The sequence below is a fragment of the Haliotis rubra genome, unplaced genomic scaffold (genome assembly GCF_003918875.1).
Source record: "Haliotis rubra isolate DU_JTF1 unplaced genomic scaffold, ASM391887v1 Scf17, whole genome shotgun sequence".
Classification (NCBI taxonomy): domain Eukaryota; kingdom Metazoa; phylum Mollusca; class Gastropoda; order Lepetellida; family Haliotidae; genus Haliotis; species Haliotis rubra.
Window position 1 is genome coordinate 3166531 of NW_025765669.1, and position 7032 is coordinate 3173562.

Below are 7032 nucleotides of genomic sequence, written 5' to 3' on the forward strand. Positions count from 1 at the left end.
TCTTCAGTAACCCATGTTTGTCGTAAGAGGCGACTAACGGGATCGGGTGGTTAGGCTCGCTGACTTGGTTGAGACATGTCATCGTATCCTAATTGCGCAGATCGATGCTCATGCTGTTGATCACTGGATTGTCTGATCCAGACTCGATTATTTCCAGACCACCGCCATATAGCTGGAATATTGCTGAGTGCGGCGTAAAACTAAACTCACTCACTCACTCACTCACTCGTTGTGAGGACACGCTTACCGTTCGCAAAAAAAAAATCTATTATCATCACTATTTGATAGTGATCCATAAAATATTGTCATGATGTTGTCGAAATTGTACGTGTGTCGTTGTGGGCGTGGAAGGGTCTGGTCGCTAATATTCTACATCTTTACAACACATAGCTCGTATTGGTTTTAGAAAAACCTACCCGTGAAGATCCGGGTGAGAATTGATCTTCAGCAACCCATGCTTGCCGTAACAGGCGACTAACGGAATCGGGTAGTCAGGCTCGCTAACTTTGTTGACACATGTCATCGTATCCCAATTGCGTATATATATGTCCATGATGTTGATCACTGGATTGTGTGGTCCAGACTCGAGTATTTACAGACTGCCATCGTAAAGCTGGAATATTGCTGAGTGCGGTGTCATACAATATACAAACAACAAAACAAAACAGCAGCATCTTACAACAACGTACAACCATACTTCTGCGTGACCAGATGAACCACACCTTACGCAGTCTAGGTTAGGCACTATCATAACACGTCTACGATGCAAATAAGGAAGAGATTAGTTTCTATTATCTCCTTAATGGTTTAAATAAATATTCCTCGTTTAAAAACGCACATTCAGTCATTCAATATTATTTTAAGATCATATCAGATTTTGTTGAAATGTCGGCAAACAAACGTCCATTATTCGTGTGTTTAAATTACCTTCACGTGATGCGTCACTCCAACAGTCAACATATTATCTCCTAAGTGTTGCTGGTGCAGGCAAACAGTAACAGGCAAGACATAAACTATGTGTGTATAACATGTTTACAAGTTCGACCTGTATGCCAAGAAAATAAAAAGACATTTTTAAATAGAATTTTATGCTATCTTGGTTCCAAGGTATGGATGCAGTGTCATAATTCCATCGCTTCCCTGATGTCACTAAAGACAATGTACGTCGGATAGTGTTTATCAGGAAACCCATTTTCTGGACAGCTGTTCTAAGAGACCCTTTATATATATGCACAGTCGACGCACAGTAACACTAATTCGGACCTTTATTAATCGGTTGATTTCAGTTAGAACTGTCTAGGTTATAGAGGTTGCGTAGTACATGACAAATGGTTTAGTCTCTTTTCTTTAGTTTCTTTTACATCCCATTTCGCATACAAAAATAATGAAGGCTAATTGGGATTAGAAATTGCACCTCTACTCTTATAATGAACCTGACTCACTGGTCAGTGCCATACTACATCTTGATCGACTGTTGTTATAAGGACTGACTGAGTTTGGTTTTACGCCGCTTTTAGCAATATTCCAGCAACATCACGGCGGGTGTTATAAGGATATGTGGTCAATTCCAAAGAAAAGTGTACACAGCTAGGTATAAGTTGTCCAAAACAGTATTGCTTGCGCCTTGTAACTCTTTTTACCAATGTAAAGTAAAAATATTTGCCTCCTACTAATCTCTAAAAGTGACAAGTTTGTGGGTCAGTGACAAGTTTGTGGATCAGTGACAAGTTTGTGGGTCAGTGAAGTTGAAGGCTCATTTTCTGAATTGCCTACAAATACCAACATCATACCCCTGTATATCCTGTGATAATTCCTTGTATTTTATAAACGTTTATATATGTCAAACTAAATCATACCTGGTTTATTAAAACATCGAACAGTGTGGAAATTGTTTGTCTAAATGCATAGGACATGTGAAGAAAGACTGTTTACAACCAGTTTAAGGCTTTCTCTTTGTTTTGCCTCAGTGTATGTCGTAAAGTAGCATTGTCATTTTAACTGATGGAAACAGAAATTGAACTAAAATCATTACACTTTTAATTTTATTTACCAAATGCCACTAATTTACCATTGCGTAATCAACAGTCAACAGACCATGGAATGTTGTTTTAAGACTGTAGGCGAATTGGGATGTAGGCGAAATGAGAGGTGAGGTGAGGTGAAATTGGGTTTAACGTCGTGCTTGAGAACATTCGCTCATATGACGTCGTGCATGCGTGTGTATGTGTATGTGCGGCTGCTTGTACTAGCCCAGATTTAAGCTGGTTTTATAGTGCTAGCCCACTGAGATACCATGCCGCAGTGAAGCATGAATACCCCACTCAAACACATTATACTGACTCCAAGCCGACCAGTCCTTGTTGTACCAATTATTGCCGAGTGTCAGGCAGGGAATAACAAGTACCATATTTTAACGTCTTTTGGTATGATGCGGTCGGGGATCGAACCCGCGACCTTCCACTCTCCAGGCGGACGCTCTAACCACTACACCACGTTGGCGGTCTCGAAATGAGAACATGCCTGACAAATACGTGTCAGAGGTATAAATATGTCATTGCAGAATATGTCAATTCAATTTTATACCACTTTGGGCAGTATCTCACTTAAATAACAGAGTGTAACTTGATATGGGTAGAAACACCTGAATTGATGCAGGTCTGGAACATTTACCACGATGCTTAAACGCGTGATGCGTTGCTGACAAAGCATGAACATGGTAATCAGGTTGAATCTGGGCTGGGATCCCAGGACTCCTGGATTGACATGCATGATAGTCCCATGACTACCGACCGCCTCCGTGGTGTAGTGGTTAGAGCGTCCGCCCGGAGAGCGGAAGGTCGTGGGTTCGATCCCCGACCGCGTCATACCAAAAGACGTTAAAATATGGTAGTTGTTGGTCCCTGCCTGGCGTTCGGCATTAATGGGTACAACAAGGACTGGTCGGCTTGGAGTCAGTATAATGTGTCTGAGTGGGGTCTTCATGCTTCACTGCGGCATGGTATCTCAGTGGGCTAGCACTATAAAAGCAGCTTAAGTCTGGGCTAGTACAAGCAGCCGCACATACACACGCATGCACGTCGTCATATGAGCGAAATATTCTCAAGTACGACGTAAAACCCAATTTCACCTCACCTCACCCCAGGACTACCTGTGCTGCTTTATAGGTGATTGGCCCACCACGGATAAACGGTAACACGGTGGCTATATCTACGGTTAATATAGCTATATATGCAAGAACGTCAAGTATTTTTCTGTTACTATATATACATATCAGAAAAGCTACTACAACAAAGAAACACACGAACCACCTTTCATGAAAACGAACAAAAGAATCCAGAGCAAAGGTTTCCACACACACACAAGCAGAGACAGAATCTCTTGTACTCTTGAAATTGTCTGACGTACCAAGTGCTAGACAAGACGGCGATAAATCAGCAGTGTCATGTCGCCAGATGTCGTCCAAGTCAATACGTGTCTCGTAATGCCATAAATCTTTTGCTGTTTGAGTCTGCTTGAGCTAGAGCGCACCGGGAAGGGAACGCTAGTTCTGTAGACATCTCACCTACTTGGGTCACCCGCAGCTCACAGTCAAACCCCTTGCTTAACCAATGTTCAGTGAGTGAGTTTGTTAGGTTTATCGACGCTTTGAACAGTATTGGGGTATATCACGGCCTGGCATATTGATGAGGAGGAAAGTGATGCTGGTTACGGCGGAGGACAACAGAAATGGGCTTCACACGTTGTTCCCGTGTGGGGAATCGAACCCGGGTCTTCGGTGTGAGTTAAACACTAGGCAAACCCATCGGCCCCACATTGAAAGATATTTTGTGGGACGATTATACCTAAAATATAATCATTTCCTTCTTGAAATTCTGTGTTTGTGTCTGTATTTGCATAACGCAAATGAGGACGGGTCTTCCTGTAAAAGATAAAAAGGGGCGGTGGGGTAGACTAGTTTGAATCCCTACATGGGTGCAATGTGTGAAGCCCATTTCTGGTGTCCCCTGCCGTGATATTGCTGGAATATTGCTAAAAGCGGTGTAAAACCAAACTCACTCACCCACTCACTCATAGATGAGATACCTGTTTTGTCATGCCATGATATAACTGAAACATTGTTTAAACCGGCGTGTTAACCAACTCACTCACTCTGAGCGACGTCAAGGTCCAGGACTTAAACACAGCCACAGCCCTACCTCAACAGTTCATTCAGCGGGATAGTCAGGGCTTCAATGAATAAGGTCAAGGACCCAGTTCAACCGTGTTACCCGTTTATAACCCGTATATGCAGATGATAGTCGGTGTTTAAGCAAAAAGAACTTAAGTAACCCTTGGGCTATTGAGTGGAAACAGAAAGTATCATCTCAAATTGAAATCATTATGGATAAAATGTTTCTACTTCAACGCAAAGCAATAACACTCATCCAAGCCCAGACGAGTACATACCACATGATGGTTGTGGAGAGCACATTGTTCGGCAGTTACCGTTATTCGTTGTCCATGGTTCCACGCCACGAGACTGATTACGGAAGCAGAGGTCTTTCCATTTCTTTTGAAAAGAATACACATCTTATGCATGGGAACTACTAGATGTCTGAGAAATAATTCTGTAGATTCAAGACGCTTTATCGTTTTATGAAATATGTGAAACACAACAGAGTAACTAACAACATCATAAACTGAAGTACAAAAGAAAGTACACACCTGGTGCTTTTGGATTACCTTCCAAAGAGCGACGTAAATGTTTTGAAAAAGTTTTACAGTGATATATAAGTCACAGACTTTCCTAATATGTTGCCAAAACACAACAGATATCGTGCCCAATTGTGAAGTTGCCAGTCAAAATCACAACACTTTTCAAACACCAGGTGTGTACTTTCTTTTGTACGTCAGTTTATATACTGTCAGACAAAAGAAAGTATACACTTGAGATCTGCATTTGAGCAAATAATTACAAATGCTATCAATTTTGTCTTCCAGCAAACATAAGATGAGTATGAAACCCGAATGAAATATGTCACCATCGACTATATTAACCATTTCTAGATTTTGTGTTTTAGTCCTCTAGCCACGGTCAAACATTGATGTATAATTTTTTTGCCCGGCACTTGTCAGTAAATCTTCTAACATCGCGGTAATGTTTCTCCATTTTGAAATAATAAATACTCTGGATCTGTTTGTCACCAAACGTTGGTTGATGATGGTCGGGAATTCACGAGAGCCTGCGTGCGTGCGTGCGTGTGTTTGTTGTTCAACGCAGCACTCCCAGCTATATGACATCGGCCTGTAGATGATGGAGTCTGGACAAGATATTCAAGTGATTGACATCATGAGCATCTATTTAGTAGAGATACGAAGACTATTTCTAACCTAGAAATGTACCTGTGCGTGCGTGCGTGAACGATTGTATTTAAGACGCAATTATAATATTATGTTAAATAATTGTTTTACAAATCACCCGGGACACATTTTATAAAAGTCTTCCTGCATGTGGCACATCTCACCATGCATGCTTTTGTATCGTTGTTGTTTTGGGTTTGCTTGCTGCTGTTGCTGTTGTTGTTGATTGTTTGTTTGGGGGTTTTAGGTGTGCTTTTTTCTTTCTTTTTTTTTTTTTTTTTTGGGGGGAGGGGTGTTGTTTGTTTGTTTGTTTAGAGTTTTATTTGTTTTATTGGGAGGGGGTTGTAGTTACGCTACGCAGTTGTTATAGGTCGTCTTGCCGCTGACCTGTTCCTGGTGTATTTGGTGTTGGATAACCTGGTGGGTAAAGCGTTCGCTCGTCTCGCTGAAGGCAGGGGTTCCATTTCGGCATGGGTGTGAGGTGGGGACACTCTTTCTGGTGCCATCTGGTGATATGGCTGGAATGTTGCTAGACGCAGTGTAAAAGTAACTTGGTGATGAGACAAAAATATTTATTGGTATGATGTTGTTTTCTAAACAGATAACCTATCTTAAAGTTGGCCAGGTTTCGATACTAGTGCAGAACATAGAGGCTCACAAGGGCCTGAGAGCTTAGACTGGCATCGGGATATACACTTTAAATGGCAAATATATTTGTCTTCCTGTTTTCCAGCAAGTTGGGATCCAGTCTGAGTAGTGTACCAGCAACGGCCATTGGGATAGTGAGTGAGTTTAGGGACCGTTCATAATTTATGGCTGGGGGTGGGGTGTGGGTGGTGATGATGATGTTTTTAGGGGGTCAGCCATTTTGTTCTGGGGAGGAATGGGGGTCATCAATTTTGTACACATGTACTAGGGGTCATCAATTTTGTACATAAAAACATTTGAAAATTATGCGTGAAAAATATCTGAAGGGTGTGGGGGGTCATTGATTTTGTACATGACAAGCAAGGGGGGTCACTTAGTTTGTACATAAATTTAGGGGGGATCAGTCACATTGTACATGCTTCTCCATAAAAATCATCATCAACATATCATAAAATGTACACTGTAAATACTCGTGAAATGCGTTTTCTGTAATATTTCACTAATAAAAAAAAAATAAAAAAATGAAATAAAAAATCATCAACATATCTACATGAACACAATGCCGCCCACGAGCTATATTGGATACAAAAGGGAACAATATCCGGGTAGGACGTTGTGTGCTAGCAACCATTGTACAAGCTGTGTCGTCGCCAGATGACGAACACGAGCATCTTAGAACACGGCACCTTATTCTGGCCAGAGACTAGCCAGGAAGGTGTTCTAACATGTGTCTTGTGGGTCAGTGGCGTCGACACTCACCCATTTCTTCTTATCACAGTATCAATGTGATTCTTTAGATAAATGTTTAGAGTGTGTGTGTGTGTGTGTGTGTGCGTGCGTGTGCGCGTGAGTTTTTGTGTGTGTGTGTGTGTGTGTGTGCGCGCGCGTGCGTGTGCGTGTGTGTTAACAGTTAAGATTTCTCACTGGCAACACGGTAGATACCCTTGATTCTATGTAAGTTTAGTTTAAAGTGGTTCATGTATTTTCATTTCGAGCACCAACCCATAATTGTAGCATTTTTATTCTATAAATCGAGTAATACAA